This window comes from Patella vulgata, chromosome 3 (assembly GCF_932274485.2).
Source record: "Patella vulgata chromosome 3, xgPatVulg1.2, whole genome shotgun sequence".
Classification (NCBI taxonomy): Eukaryota; Metazoa; Mollusca; class Gastropoda; family Patellidae; genus Patella; species Patella vulgata.
In genome coordinates, this window is record NC_065881.2 from 87,096,580 (window position 1) to 87,114,327 (window position 17,748).

The 17,748-nt window shown below is 36.9% G+C and overlaps 1 long non-coding RNA gene across 1 annotated transcript; it reads left to right on the forward strand.

Annotated features, from left to right (window-relative positions):
* Positions 1 to 1,717: 1,717 nt before the first annotated feature.
* Positions 1,718 to 7,799, forward strand: LOC126814306 (uncharacterized). Its single transcript, XR_007677531.1, has 5 exons — positions 1,718 to 1,869; positions 2,641 to 2,856; positions 4,994 to 5,047; positions 5,286 to 5,513; positions 7,645 to 7,799. It is a non-coding gene; the product is annotated as an uncharacterized LOC126814306 (long non-coding RNA).
* The last annotated feature ends 9,949 nt before the right edge of the window (positions 7,800 to 17,748 follow it).

The following is a 17,748-nucleotide window of genomic DNA, read 5'->3' on the forward strand; positions in this document are numbered from 1 at the left end:
GGCTTTGAAACGGTTTAAAGTTTACAGAAATGTACAACAGGTTTGCACAGTTTCGGGATCTTCTGAGAGTTTTTCATTTTCTATTTGTGGTTACCAAATTAAGTTGTTGTTGTCCCGATTTTTGGTTGGGATTTACGCATGTTTTAGATGATGTGTTACCACATTCAGCTCTAAAAATGGTGTCGATAGATTCGAAAGTTGGGTGTATATTTGTCTGTACTCAGGCAACTCATTGTGTGGCGTTTGCCTTTCATCAACAGAGAAAAGAATGTCATCTTTATACAAAGAATGTGAACGAACTAACTACAGACCCGGACCCAGGAGTCACGGTTTTCTTAGTGATTACCGGTAAGGTTTTATACATGTTGTTGTTTATTACGAATTTTATTTAAACCGGATATAAAGGATATACATATATATTTGTGATTTCTTATATTTTGTCTCGAATAATTCATCATATGTTTGGCGCAATATAGTCCGGTTGGAGCTGATAAAACCACATTTCATTCACCCGTTCATTGTTACGAATTTAACGTCCAATACATATTATAGACATGCTAATTTAATTAAGTTGTTTAAATGAAGGAGTAAAATAAATTGGTTCTTGTATATATGTAAGTGTCATTTAAAACGTGAGAGAGAGAGAGAGAGAGAGAGAGAGAGAGAGAGAAATGGGGTTTAACGTCCACTCGACACAAACTAGGTCATTTCGGGACTAACACATGGTTCAATTTTATTTCAATAAGTCACTTGCGCGTAGGGGTCCTTAGCAGTGGGAGGAAACCGGAGGACCCGGAGAAAACCCACGAGGTTGGACAGGCGACCCTACTCCTTGCCACCTACAACCGGGAATCGAAACTCCGCAAGTTGACTCAATGACAGACCGTATGATATAGCGCGCGCGTGCTAACCATTCGGCCATCCAACCCCCCATTTAAAACGTACTAAAATTCGCTGACATGAGAAGAGAGAGGGGGGGGGCATCTTCTCCCTTGGTCCTAATAAATCCAAGTTTAAACAGCAGGTCCATCTGATTGATGTCTGGTATCATCAATGCGGGAAGCAGAATCCGTTTGCTTTATGCGGAAAAGCAGAGTTATCAAACCGAAAACCACATGATGGACTTTTGGATTGTTTCCAAATCAAAAACTGTCCGTAAGACGATTTTCAATTAAAGTCTGCCCGTGATGTCTATAAGGTTAACATATTTCTAATGTTTTGAAACAGTTCATTTTAAAATCATATACAGCCTGACGGCAATTTAATATATGCCTCGTAGAGGATGACTCTCCCCGGACATTAGTTAGCTGAAAAGTGACAGTAGAACCAGCAACTATTTAAACATTTATAAGGCCAAAACATGATATAAAACAGCATCAAATTTATTCCCTTAAACACTTATATATACTGTTCTCGTTGATTATATTTTTTTTTATAGTGTTTTTGTTGATTACTGAAATATTTTGTTTCGTGAAAGTTCATTATTTTTTTAAGCCTCCTAATGGGCAGTATGATATTAAAGTTCGATATAAGAGTAGGTCGTAAACCCGCTGTCCGGTCAAAATGTTGACCACAGCACACTGCGTGGGGTATGCCCGTCCTTATTAGCCCAGTCGGAGCAGAATAGTGAGATTTAAAACCCCATTTCGTTTCGTTTACCTATATTTGCAGGAGGAAGGAACCTAGCCAGATTACAAATACCATCCACTAGCTCTGTTGGTTCGTTACAACCGCTCCCAGCAGCTTTAGATAACGACCCAAGTACCTGTTTTCAAACACAAAAAGATGATTACCAACCCTGGTTTCTTGTTGATTTGATGGAGACATTTCTAATTCGTTTTATTGTGGTTTACAACGAGGGTGAATATCGTAAGTATAGATATTTTATGTTAGGTCTTGTGCACACAAAGGATTAATGGTTTATAAACGGTATAACACGATACTGGCTATGACGCTATACTGGGTATAACGCGATACTGGGTGTAATATGATACTGGGGTATAACACGATACTGGCTATGACGCTATACTGGGTATAACGCGATACTGGGTGTAACATGATACTGGGGTATAACGCTATACTGGGTGTAACATGATACTGGGTATAAGGCGATACTGGGTGTAACATGATACTGGGTATAACTAGACTATTTATCGTATCTATATTTGGTTTATAATGGTATACCACGTGACTGAGTAAAACACGATCTATCGACTATCTTTATTGTGTGTGTTGTTGTGGAAAGCCACATAATACACACGGCTAATTTTGTGAATTGTAGAAAAAAAAAACAAATTTAAATTACATGGCTTGAAATAGGAGTAAGAATAGGGATCAAAACATTATAAACGTATGAAAAATTGTCAAGGTATTCAATACAAACTTAATGCATAAGTCCTTATTTCTGTAAAACATAAATCCTTTTACTTACAGTCACTCACAAATAAAAGAACGAAAACAGTGTATGCTGAAATTATAGCAGATATATATATATATATATATATATAATTTCGAAATAATTTAGCTGTCTAAACACTAATATGAGTTTCTCTTTGCTCAGTCTACACGAACTTCAATAACGGTTTACTATAACATAACGACACAGCATCGTTGTTCAGAGCAGCATTTCTTTATTTCCAGCTGAACGCCTCCATGACGTTAATTATGAAGTCTACGATTCGGATCCAACAATAAACAACTCTTCAGAAGCCAATTGTTGTGCTTCAGTGGTTGATTACAATACAGGTAAAAACATCATCAGGTGTAATGATGGGGTCCGTGGTAGATTTGTCAAGATTTCTATTGAAAAGTCAAATTTATTAACTCTTTGTGAAGTGGAAATATATGGAATCCCTGGTAAGTATTCACGACTTTTGCTACGAGGATTGTGGGTTTTATAGCTTGGGGTTTCTTTTAGAAGGGTTTGATGGTTGTCTGGTCAGTGATTAAAATTCAAAACCAGAATGTACCATTTATTACCTTGTCCAGAGAGAACCATGGCAGACAATATTGTAATTCAAAACCAAAAATTTCCATTTCATTTATTACCTGGTCCAGCGAGACCCACGACTGACAATATTTCAAGACATGCCGAACTTAGCCAAGGTGTCGATGACTGCTTTGACAAAGAAAGCGTCTTTGAACGAGGGGCTTTCAGATTTATCATGCAAAATTAGTATTTGTGAACTTGTAATATAGCACATCACTTTTTGAGTTAGTCATTATGGTAGCCTACCTATTCATAGTCTCGATCATCCAGAAAAATATTTGTGAACTCGTAATATAGCACATTAATTTTGAGTAATTCATTATGGTAAATGAAATGAAATGTAATGAAATGGGGTTTAACGTCCTACTGTTCTGCTCCAAAGTGGGCTAATGAAGACGGGCACACGCCATACAGTGTGCTATGAGGGAAATTTTGACCGGACACCGGCACTACGGCCTACTCTTATGTGTACACGGGTCCTCGGTTTTTCGTCCAATCCGAACTACTAAACAGCAGTCGTTGTTAGTCTTTCCGTCCTGCATCACTGATAAGGGGGAACAAAATTCATTATGGTAGCCTACCTATTCAATTCAGCATAATTGTTACTTAAACATACATTATGGAAGCGCTAAATCTGCCTGAAATGTTATCCAAATTATTAATTAAACGTTAATTAACATATCCAGACCATAATCAACTCTCGATGCCATCGCTAACCTGTGAAATTTAGCGGATTTGAATACCGTTTTTTAAAAGATAATTAAAAGTAAAAGTGGATAATCGGGGCTTGTTTTTTTATTGTACCGACTTGAGTAATGATGACCGAGGCTAGCCTAAAATTCAAAAGCTAATATCTCGATTCACAGTGGAGCACTTTGACTGAAATATTCACCATATTCTATTTGCATTATCTATTATTTTTAACTATTATAGAGAGAACTGTCAACTCTTTATCTAATGTCCCATAATGCCCCTTTATGTTTACAAATTTTGATCGGTTTTTTTTTGTAAAAAGAAAAAAAAACTTTTTACGGAATTTAAGAATGGCAAACCATGTCCAGCAACTCTTGTTGAGTAATTCATGATGGTAGTCTACCTGTTTAATTCAGAAAGTTGCTGGATTTTTACTGGGTTTCAACATTTTACTACCTTCTTTAAATAAAAATAAATTTTTTCGAAATTTCAAAATGGCGAGAAACTCAGAAGTTAACCCTCCTATTCAATTCAGCATAATGAAGGGTACTAACTAAATTTCAAAATGCCAACTATCTCCAAAAAGGCAAACAACTTACCTTACCCTCTTCGTTGGAGGTAAGGGCTTGCTGTCGATTACATCTAACCTGGATTTGAATATTACAATACCCGTTTTGATAGTTTTTTATTCGGAAATGTTGATTGTGTGCGAGAATTCAAAATGGCGAGGGAAGAAAGAGCTAAATGGGCTTAACGTCCACTCGACACAAACTAGGTCATTTCGTTACTAACAAATGGTTCAATTTTATTTCCATAATTCGCTTGCGCGTAGGGGTCTTTAGCAGTAGGAGGAAAAGGGAGGGCCTGGAGAAAACCCACGAGGTTGGACAGGCGACCCTACTCCTTGCCACGTACAACGGGTGAATCGAAACCACGCCAGTTGACTCAATGGCCCGTTATCATTAGCCCTGTGGAGGAAGGACGTAGGTCGTTAAACCATATGTCACTTCATTAGCCCAGTTCGAAGCAAAACAGTAGGACGTTAAATCTAATTTCATTTCATTTCAAAATTGCGGATAATTTACATTATAAATCATAATATTAATAACTGGTTCATATAATTTATCTTTAAATTGATTTTTAACACCAGGTTTTTGTCTGTAATAACCTCTCTGATCAAGCATATTCTGTATTTATTTCTTTGAATACCTCTCTCCATCGATTAACCATCAGTACTTATTAACAATATTATGTAATTCATTACCCAATTAACAAAGTATTTTTATTGTCCACAATTAAACTTTGTTTTAGTGAATGAAACGAGTGACACCTGTAATCACAGATATGAATGTAGAAAATTACCAGGTAAGACAGACATGTATATAGATATTTAAACGAGTACGTGTTTAAGACTTTTACATGCACATTTTAAGGTGAATACAAGTTTATTAGGATGTCAGTAATTGCAGATCATGATTGTCCAGCTTCCATCTGACTCGAAATCAAGTAAGTGGCCATGGGAATAATACGCTCTATGTAGAGCAAGTCTATCCATAATACAGAGAAACGAATTACAGACTATATTTGATAAATCATTTTTCAGGCGGCGTCAACATTGCTTTAGAACAACCAACCAAACAGAGCTCAACAATTTCGACGACATACACGTCAATAAAGGCCGTGGACGGGATTAAGAGTGGCGAGCATAGGGTGGTTCATAGTTGTCAACACACCAGCGGTGGTGACAACAATCCATGGTGGCAAGTAGATCTGGGTGAGATGTATGATATCACAAGTGTAACTATATCTAACAGATATGATGATAAATCCAGTAAGTCACTAGTTTTCCTCTTTAAACGGTAAGGTTCAAATCTCTCACATTGTTAATGCCAGTTAAAACGAACTTGACCTTCAGATCAAATAATATATCATTGAGTGAGTAACATTATTTAAACCTCCGGGTGTAATATTGGGTAAAAGTTTGAGGGGTGCAATAATAATAATAATAATATTAATGAGGCAACGTATTTAGTTTGCAAAAAAGCTAATCTTCCATAAGTCCCCTAAGCTACAAAGACATATACATAATAAAATAAAACCAAGTACGAACAATCCAAACCATAAGACAGAATTCGAAGTCCTAAAAAACGTTATAGGCAAAATAGTGTATTAAAGCAAAATAGTGTAATCAGCAAATGGACTGCTCCTCGTGTACCAAATACACGACAAACAGTGGTAACAGGTGTCCGGAAGAGTAAGCTTACCCTGCCTGGCGCCACACCCGCCATAGCTGCATCCAAACTATTAGGCGAAATGTCGATAAAATAGCGTGATTGGCCAATGAACTATCAGTATGCAAAATGCACGCGATGAACTGTGTTAACGATGTAGTAGACATTATCAGGGAGAAAGTAATAGTATACGTGTCAATTAAGTATATCTAGAATAATAGCCGAGAGAGACACGTTATATTTACCAATCGAATCAATATGACGGCCATAAAACCTTTTAAAGGTTTTAATAAGTTTAGTGCGTAAGTATCCTTGTAGTTGAAGCTTAGATGACAAATGCCCCAATCTACTTAAAAAATCAGAATAAAAGGAACAAGCTCTCGCGTAACGAATTAGTTGAGACACAAACACTCCATAAGCTGGTGATATTGGAATGTTACTACTAATAAATGGAAAGTTAACAATCGGAAAGTCAAAGTCATCACGTTTATCGTACAATTTAACACTCAGTTTATGGCAATTGTCAAAATCGAGACGCAGATCCAAGTAGGAAGGAAATTGTCACTGTCAGTGGTGTTTTTAATTTCGAGCTCATCAGGATATATGAATTCGACATAATCACTTAATTTAGGATTATTAAGTGATAAAACGTCATCGATATATCGATAAGTGAAATTAAAAAGTCTGACTGATCGTTTACATGTAATATCAGGATAAATTCAAAATCATTTGAAATGCAATAGCATTTTAAAGTGGAAGGTTTGGGAAGTCAATCCCAAACTACAAAACATATACATTATACAAGTAGAATATAGGAAGAACACTGTAATTACACACAAAATAAAATAGAATGCAGTTGCAAGTTAAAAATAATAAGCATGTCATCAGTTGAATATTATGGTTCCTTCAGTGCGCAAAATAAATGAGTTTTCAGTTTAATCTTAAAATTTTCAACATTTTTACACATCTTTATATCAAAAGGCAGATTGTTCCATAAAAGACATGCAGATTTAATGAAAAGTACGTTTCAAGGATTCCGTTTTTCATTTTTGAAGAAAAAGAGATTTACTGGTCTGTGAACGGAGCAAGATATCCGTTTTGGAAACAAGAGATTTTTCAATAAAATAGTAATTTAGATAAAGTGGAGTATTAAATGTAATAACAATCTGCCTGTGGTTCAACTCCTTGCCATCGGTGATGTGCTATAAACTTGGAAAGGCGCACTCTGTCGGTGGTTCAACTCCTTACCATCGGTGATGTGTTATAAACGTAGAGGGGTGCACACTTTCAGTGGTCTAACTCCTTACCGTCAGTGATGTGGTATAAAGGTGGATGGGGGTGCACTTTCAATAGTCCAGCTCCTTACCATCGGTGATCTGATTTACACGTGGAGGGGTGCACAACTGTCAGTGGTTCAACTCCTTGCCAATGGTGATGAGATATACACGTGGGGGGGGGGGGGTGCACCCTGTCAATAGTCCAGCTCCTTACCATCGGTGATGGATATAAACTGAGACCATTTAGCAACTTAAAGTACGGTTACACGTTCATTTCAATTACATCTTCACGCGATTCTAATATTCCATGTATTATATTGGCAGGTTATCAATTATTTGACATAATGGTACGCTAACATCATAGTATACCGCCACATCGGTAATTGAATAGTAAGTAAGGATGAAAGACGACACAAACCCCCTTTATTCCTAATTGCTCTGGTATCTCTTTCAGTTGTTGGGGAAAGGTTCTCTGATGTGAGTGTAATGGTGTATGATTCAGATCCATCTGTCGGTAATCCAACTTCTACACTGTGTAAATTTATACCTGGAGTTTTTGGATGTACCGTGAGAACTTTAGAATGTGATGAGAAAACAGTCGGCAGATTTATCAGGATAACCAAACCAACAGAATATCTGAATATTTGTGAAGTCGAAGTGACAGGTATAAAACAGTAAAGAATTGACTGTCAAAGGGAGAGTACTGGGAGCAGAAAATTTTCTGATCGCATATTCTGAAATATTTATTCATAACACGTATCTAATTCTAAATATGGAAATTTTATGACCTTGTACCAAATTAAACTACTTGTATTCGACTTAAAGTTTATTAAGGAAACTTTTAAAGTGAATGATTTGTATTGCTGTAGGCCCTTAAACCTAGACTTGAATCTTAGCCCGTCACTGTCTGGAGCAAAATGTATACATGAATGAAAATTTATTAAAGCCTATGAGCCCCACATTGCTCTTGATATATAGGTTTTCTCGATGGTTAAGAGGGTAAGACGCTGGCTCGCTAGCCTGAGGGTCGGGTGTTTGAGAAATATCATCCAGATTTTCCGACGTGGTTCCACTTTGTCAGTGATGCAGGACGGGGGGGGGGGGGGCTGACAAGGACAGTTGCCTAGTCCTTCGGTGGGGCGAAAAACCGAAGGAAGTCCCGTGAACACATTGGCTTACACGTAATAGATCCCTTGACTGTCCGGGCAAAATGTCCCTCATAGTACACTGTATGGCGTATGTCCGGGGCAGAACAGTATAACAGTGGGACGTTAAACCCCATTTCATTTCATCCCGTTGTATTATTATTCAATGGGTCAATTCAAGTGTAGCACTAGTGTAAGACTGTGCAAACTCAATCTCAACCCCCCCCCCCTCCTGTATTTGAAATCAATGTGTGTTAAGGTCTGCGGTGTTGAGGTTGTGTTAAACATGAATATATTTACACAACATGAACACCAGTGTCGTATCTGTGTTACCCAAATACTAAATTATACCTGAGCCCCTTAGTTTGTCAATATTTTCAATATCAATTTCCCGATTTAAGAAACAAATTTACATGAAACAAAATATAAAGACAGGGAGCTTTGTGCAATATTATGTCTAATTACATAAAAAAAAACTTGTTAGATAATAATAGCTTTATAAAAGTTATTATCTTGTTAAAAATGACTCTAACACTAACCCCTAGATGCGGTCCGAGAAAGCCACTCGCCTATTTTTGTTACAAATGTAGTTATTAGAAAACGTTAACGCAGATTTACCTTGGTCAGTGCAAGTTATTGCAATCAAATGTTACAATTAATGTAATCTGGAGTTCACCCAGATGAATTTAATTCCTTTAAATTCACATGCGTATTGAAATATCCCCAGACATCTTTGCTCTCACCAATCCGAAAGAGTGCATGGATATACGTTAACGCGAAGGCAATTAGAAATTCACTTCCCAAAATACAGATCATAAAAAAAAATAATATCCGAACAAATGTCGCGCATAAGGCACAGCGACTACTCTAGGGCCGTCGACATTAAGTATAGACACTTAATAGAATAATGCATTCCTGTCGTATAATGGACATAATTCAAATGATTTCTATACACTTCAATGAACTACCATATGTCGATAAAATTAAATAAAATGAAGTCCGGTAGGTCCAGGAAATGTCCAAAATCAATATTTAACTTAAACATGCATTATGCAAGAGCTAAATCGAACAGGCCCTTCTTTTGGCCTGAAATGTTACTTAAACTATTAATTAGACATTTATTAACAAAACAACCCATAATTAACTCTCGATGTCTTCTGCTGTGTCCAGTTTTTCAGATTCGAATCCGATCGGTGGTTCGACGGCCGTTGATGATTAACCATAAAAATGGTAACAATGACAATCGAGGCTACCGTGTTATTGTATCGCCGATATCTCGGCTTAGAGTGTAGTAACTTGACAGAAATTTTCAGCATACCCCCTTTTCATTATATATTTTTTTAACTATTGTAGCGAGAACTGTCAGCTCTTTATTTAACCTTCCGTAATGTCGCTTTACTAATGATTTTAAAGCCCTATTCGGTTGCTTTTTTTCACGTATATGCAATATGTACATCCACGTAATATATGAATGAAATGAAGTTTATTTTTGGACACCTCGGTTCCAACCGGGATATAATGGAGTATGGTACGCCAGCTCCAAACATGTGCTTCCATGTTTATAATTGGGGGCTCACTTATCAGGAGGTCAGTGGTGCTGGACCGAGGACTCGGCGCGGAACAGCGTCAAATCGTTGTACAATTTGGTATGTACGTAAAAGATACCTTGAATTCGACGAAGAGTATGTGTAGTCCCTCATGTCGGTCTTCTGTAACCCGGTTGCAGCAGAAAAGTAGGACGTTAAACCCTAGTTCATGGTGGCTAAGGGATTAAGACGGTGGCTTAGTCAGTAAGATGTCCAGACCCCTCCCCCCCCCCGTACTTCCACCCCCAACTGGACATTATGCAATTTAAAATTCCCCGAAATTAAAGTTACATACAAGCACATAATGCTAGAACCAAGTGAAATAAAATAAAACCAAGTACGAACAATCCAAACCATTAGACAAAATTCGAAGTCCTAAAAAAACGGTATAGGCAAAATAATTGTAATCAGTGAAAATTAGATAAGCTCATGTAGCCGATGTAAGTGTATATAACGATTGTCTTATTGCCACTTTAATATCTTTTGTTTCAAAACCCGGTCGCAATATTTTTTTGGTTTTGTTCAGAAACAATGGGTTGCTGTGCTTCCTCATTGCTAAATACGAAATGCGTTCAATTCATATTGTAAAGGAAAAGCAACGTAAATATTGTTGTATTTATGATTTGATTTCAACATGAAAATCTATACTAATATTTGTGACCGTCGTTTATCTGTCTGTTTGTCTGTGCGGGGTTGGCGGCTACACTAGGTCTGCCCCGAGTCTGAAATTTGAGGTATAGGGGTAGCTTGGACCGGGGAGTAACATAGGCCAGGTGGCGTTAGTCTACCACTTCCGGTTTCGGGGTTATGACCCCCGAGCGAAGCCGGGCATTCTTCTAGTCACATATAATAGGAAAAGAAATGAAATAAGCTTAAACTTCCTACTGTACTGTTCCGACGTTATGCTTTTGTTAAAATATAATACTTATTTCTAACATTCTGTAGATTATTTGGTCTTTTGTTTCTTTAGACCCAATCTTCAATCGATTGAAATATTATTTGAATGAAATAGTGTTCGATGAATAGGACTCAGATTCCGTTTTGAGAAATGCTCAACTGTGCTTTTATAGTAAACGTAGAACACGGACATACAAAATCAATAAGAACAGCAGTTCTAAATAGATTACATTGTATCCTTACAAAAAGAGAAAAGCGAAAAAAAAAACACTAAAGAGTAGACTAAAAACATTAATTTAGAACTTTAATTATAAAATAAATATTTCCGTTTGCTAATAACTAGCTGGTATTGATTGATTCTTTATGAACTGGGAAAAACGAACTCAATGTGTACAATAAACAATTATGTTTTATAAAATAGATTTTAAAAGCTGTTTTTCTGTTTTCCCTACTAAAGTGTAACGCAAACATATTGGAGTGAACTCATTCACATGGTTTAAATGAATCTAAAGCCTCGTTCACATGGTGTCAATGAATCTAAAGCCTCGTTCACATGGTGTCAATGAATCTAAAGCCTCGTTCACATGATGTCAATGCATCCAAATCTCTGTGCACATGGTGTCAATGCATCTAAATCTCTGTTCACGTGGTTTCAATGTATCTAAATCTCTGTACCCATTTTTACACCACTGATGTGCCTGTTGTGGTTAAGTCATATAATGGTAAATATTCCTTATTCGTAAATAACATTTATCAAATCTTTGAAAGCACGCAAAATGCCCCTGGCTGTTGTTACACAATTTGCAGAGGTTATGGACAAGTTATCGTGCCATCTTGACATATTAAAGTGGAATTGATTCAAATATCTGTATGTCGGCTATTGACACCCATTAGTCATTACCATAATATAAACGTATTGCTGACCATTTTTATGTAATGTCCGTTGTCTTGTAAAGCCATCTGTAATGGCCGTTTAAAGTGCTATGATGCAATATAGCCAGCTGCATAATATCTTCGATCATCTTTTGTCTAGAAAGAGATTATAAAGCAGAGATCTAATTGATAGAAGTTAACTTGGGATCAGGCAGGTCTCCAGTTAAGATCAGACAGCGGTCATGTAAGTGAATTGGGATTTGGCACCCTGTGCCAGGAGCCAAGCTAGGACCATAACTCCCTAAACACAAACATTTTACGGGGCCTTCAACTATAAGAAGTTTTGTACTTGATATGTTTGAAGAACAATTAAAGTATTCTATGAAGTTTAAAACAATGTTGTCATCCAGAACAGATTCAAAGAACGAATACCACTGTGGATTAACGGATACATTATTAATCAGCAATACATAACTGTGAGGGTGCTCGTTTTTTTTTTTCAAACCAAACGAGATGAAAATTACCTAATACATGAGCCAACATAACTGTGTATTTATGATGTATTCTGCTATATAAATATGTGTAAATTTACCAAGATGCTAATATACTTCTGTACCTGTGTAAATTTACTCCAGATTTATTTTATGGATGGGTATCAAAATACAAAGTTAGACCGCCGTGTCTTGATGCCTGATCAGCACACATTTCAGTTCATCACAATATATTAATTCATTTTTTATCCTATAGTTGCAATCATTAATTTCAGTAACAAGTATATATATACACCCATGTGGACGGCGTTTTAGCGTAATTTTATGACGTATTTGCCACGTACTATTTAATCAAAATGAGTAGAACGAGTTATATCTTCTCTGTTATCTGGGTTTATTGGCTCGCTATTGTTTTGAAAAATACAACTTGTCATTCTATTTACTCATTTGTGCATGAATGTTTGTTAACATTCTTCAGACTTTCAATGAAATTTTCTGACAAGTTCGCCATTAGAGAGATTCTAATCAAAGACGCATTTGCTGGATCGTAAATGTATACATAACTCTAAATGGAAGCAATATTAAATAGTACATACTTAACATAACACAAATATATACAATAATCAAAGCAAGATCCCAACACGCTTTATAGAAACATGAGTATTACAATTCAATTATGTTTTAAAAATTCAACGATGATCGGTTTTCATACAATAACGTCTATTGAATAAAAAACAATGACAGACGGACAAAATGTTTTGACTAGAAAGATACAATGTTTGGCGGAAACTTGGACTGGAAAACTGCTGAAATTTTATAAGCATTAAAAAGTAAAATGTTTCATCACAGGATTCAGAAAACAGCATGTGAAATGATGCTTGAAGAGAATGGTTTTAATTGAGCGTGTAAACTATCAATAGCATTTTCAGTGCGAATCTCGCTAGGGAGATTATTCCGTAATGAAGATGTATAGTGCCGAAAAATACCATTTCCATAACATTTATTGTTCGTTCTCTTGTGCTCCCCGATGAAATTGTCCAAAGATAGAGCCTTGTTGAATCTGGTAGATTTCCGTAGTCGTTTTACGGACAAGAGTTTGTTCAGATAGGCCGGAGCTATATTGTTCACTACCTTAAAAATAGTAATACTTGAAACTCAACACTCTCAACTATGGGGAGCCAATGGAGATTGAAAAGATTGGTGTGATATTATCAGTCTTTTCTCGATCGATTTACCAACCTGGCTATTGCACTCTCTATAAACCCTGGAGTTTCGTTGTTTGTAAATGGCTAATCTTATGAAACAGAATATTACAATAATTCGGCCTCGAGGTGATCATGGAATGTACTAGTGTCTCAGTAGATGTCGGACTAAGAAGTCTACGGATACGCCCAATCTTGAACTGTGAGTACGAAACACAACAGGTCTGCTCAACAAAACTTTCTAGGGAACAATATGAATTAAACATTACACCAAGGTTTGGAACTGAATTCGAAGGTAGAATAAAATCATCACCGACTTGGACTGACTCAGTGGGTGTAGTGTGACCAAAACGACATTTGAAATTAATAATTTCATTCTTGGAATCATTTAGCACTAGTTTGTTGTCAAACATCCATGATCTGATCGCATCGTTACGTGCTTCAATGGCATCTAAAGATGCAGATTGATCCTTCCACGCAAAATACAATTGACTATCATCGGCATAGATCATAGCATCCAAACCACGTTTACTAATAATTTCTTTGATTGGAGCGGTATACATAGTGAATAATGCCGGGTCTAAAACTGTGCCCTGAGGTACACCGTGCTTCAATGGCATTTTGCGAAAAATACTGTTACCATCAATAACTGACTGACTTATATCCGAGAAATACGACCCGAACCAGTCTAAAACTGTTCCTAACAACCCAAAACGGATCTCTAGTCTATGTAATAGCCTCGCGTGATTCAGAGTCACGAAAATGGCACTAAGGTCAAGGAGTGGGAGTATCACATGAGACCGTGAATCAAGAGCTAGGAAGCAGACTGACATTTAGTTTACATATAATTATGGCACAGATAATCTTGTAAACGAGACATACCATGACAACTTTTTCGTAGATGTTTATAAAACAAATAGGACGGAAATTTTTCTGGATATGATCAAGTCCAACTTTTTTTTCAAAAGGTGGACGGGCATGAGCAGATTTAAAAAAGTCTGGCACTATCCCCTTTAAAAGAGACTCGTTCGGGAGTTCAGTGATAGGTGGCGCTAGGCTATCAACTTGCTTCGTCACCAAAGCTGAGAGCATAGGATCAAGTCCACATGTTTGAGATGGAGCTTCCATGATCAGTTTCCTGATTCCATCCACTATAGCTGGTCTAAAATGTGCCATTGTGGCGGGGCATGGGACCTCGTCATCATATTGCGATACAGAAGATGTATCAAACTCGTCACGCAGTTTATCAACCTGAAGAATGATGAAGGAAGTTCCGCGCCCGCTTGCCCACTAGCCATTCCCCTCGGGGCTAATGTCACCAATGTTCTTGTTCGTGATTTATACGAGTTCCTTGGAATCTGCCTTTTGTATTTGGTTCTGATGATAGTTCGGTTTAGTGGTCTCAACTAGGTCATTATAATTACTTTTCGCCATGTTTACAATGCCCTTACTGGCTTCCAGGATTGGTGGAAACTGTGGTTTTTTCCATACCAGATCGCTTAATACTTCTAGACATAGTTTGGTTTTTACTAAAAGGAAATATATGAGAAAACAATATTGCATTGATTAGCTTTTCAATCAAAGCGTGAAATTAAAATTATACTTGATGAAATTTGATTTTATGTCATTCAAAGACCTACCACTGTAACATCATCCAAACCAACACTTATATCCTGACATTCAACAAACCAGAACTGCCCAAAACGATAAAAGCTGGATTTCTCTTAATTCTAGTTCCCCCTAACATACCCAACCCGTTTCCGCAACGGTCGCAAGGCACGGCAACCACGTTGCCCTATTACAGGGATCCTTTTAGTCGCCGTTTACGACACGCAGGACATACGAAGGGTATATTCTTATCACCCCCTACACCCCAGGAGGACCAACTTAAGAAAGCGAGTATTTAGAATGGATGTGAACAATTTCCCTAAACTTGAGACTATTGTTATTCCGCGGTAATTGTCAATGTTACAAGGATTTCCTTTCTTAAAAAGTGGAACAATATTGCCTTTGACCCGGGGGGGGGGGGCGAATGGTTAGCACATGCGCGCGTTATCATACTGTCTGTCATTGAGTCAACTGGCGTGGTTTCGATTTTCCGAATGTACGTGACAAGGAGTAGGGTGCTCCGGTTACCTACCACTGCTAAAGACCCCTACGCGCAAGCGAATGATTGAAATAAAATTGAACCTTGTGTTAGTCCCGAATTGGCCTAGTTTGTGTCGAGTGGATGTTAAGCCCTATTTCTCCCTGTCTCCCTTTGGCCCACTATATTGGAAATAGCCCTGACTCAAAAAACATTATTAAATAATATTACCAAACATGGTAGGAGCTCGCCCTTGGAGTGATCAGTGTCTAAAATAATCCGTGATTAGGTCTAATAAGAGAGATTAGTAGCTGACTAAGTTTGGTATTCTCAAAAGAAAGAGTTGCTCTAGAATTCCTCTTCTTTAACGATTAAAATAAGTTTTAAAATCTGATTGTAAATCAAACATGTAAATCACTGATTTCATATAGTCACTAATTAAAGAGTTTTTGGTTTATCAGTTCAGAATTGGGAGGTGCGGAGGTGTAATTGTCTTCACTACAATAGCAAATTCTCTCGGATTAACACCCGAATTTATCATTATTTGTAAATAAACTTGCAATATTTCTTTTTAAAGGGAATTTTAACAGAGTCTCAGAAACAAAAATGTACATTTGAAATTGAAGCGCCAAAATATAGATGAATGGTGTATTTAACTTGTCTCAAAATATGAGTTGTTCTGTCGTCAATGTCAAAACCGCTTATCCGGACATGCAGCCCTTATAAGATTTTGAATCAATTTTTTGTTGGGTGACCTGATACTCTATGGCCGTTCCTTTAAGGGTCTATAAAGTGGGTGACCCACGCGCTGTACTTGATAACGATAATTTCACCTTATTACCACTTCCGTCATTTCAAATTCAAAATGTCGATGGATTGTAAAAAAAACTCGAGTGATTTATGGCAAATAAACTGATTAAGAATTTTTGAAAAAAATTGAAATATGTGTTTTTATCGAAAGGAATATATTTATATATCGAAGGGAACCGAGTGACTGATTTGTAAGGCAAGACAATTTTATTCACGATTTGGAATTAAATAGTGACAGGGGTACCTCACGGAGAACAAAATGTCAACAGAAAAGTGTCTTACCTTTCTCTTTTATTATAGGCAGAAGGTATGATGTTTAATACGAACATGTTTGATGGTAAATATTATATTATTTAGCACCAAATAGGAAGAAAAATAAAGCAGATTAAAAAAATTGAAAAATATTAAGAAGAAACCCCCAAAATCATCAAAATATTTTTGAAAAAATCACATAGGTGCACCATATAAGGGCATGCCTGTCCCCATGTACCTGTGAGCCGGCAGAATTATATGCACTGGTATTTTTATTTAATTGTTACTTATTTTATTTTAGAAAGGAAAATAATAGCCGAAATAAATGTTTTATTTCTATTTACCGGTATTTATTTATTTGTTAGTTATTTTTAGAAATTTATTTTATTGAAAAGAGAAGAGAAATTAACATTAAAAACAACACGTAGAAAATGTATTTTTATTTTTAGAAACAACATGCAGTAAATGTCGTATTTTTAATTATTGATTTGTTAATTTGTTATAGAAAATGTAAGCGAAATTAATAATCTGCAGAAAAAGTTTTTTTTTATTCATTGATTTGTTAATTATGGAATGAGAAAGCCATATAAAATAGCCCACAGAAAATATTGTATTTGTATCTATTTATTAGCCCCGATCCTATAGGAATCAATATGCAAACTACCTTGTTACGAAAGATTTGGGTAAGGAAATATAAAACAAATGATTATATTATATGTGTTTGTCTGCAAAGTAAAGGGTGGGGGTGGATGGCCGAATGGTTAGCACGTGCACGCTGTATCATAAGATCTGTCATTTAGTCAACTGGCGTGGTTTCAATTCCCGGGTTGTACGTGACAAGGAGTAGGGCCTGTCCAACCTCGTGGGTTTTCTCCGGGTCCTCCGGTTTCCGTCCACTGCTAAAGACCCCTACGCAAGTGAATTATTGAAATAAAATTGAATCATAGGTTAGTCCCGAAATGGCCTAGTTTGTGTCGAGTGGAAGTTAAACAACATTTCTCTCATTGAGATCCCGGGTACGAAATTACCTCGGGAATTACAAGGTGAAGTCCCCTTGACGGGATTTGTCAGGACCAGCATCTCGTGGCTTGGACGGTACTAAAACGCCGTTCCGTTTAGAAAGCTGAAACTCGACAAAGAGTACGCAGAAACACAGGTGACCGAGCACATCCCCCCCCCCCCATAATGCACTGCATGACGTAAGCCGACATTCATG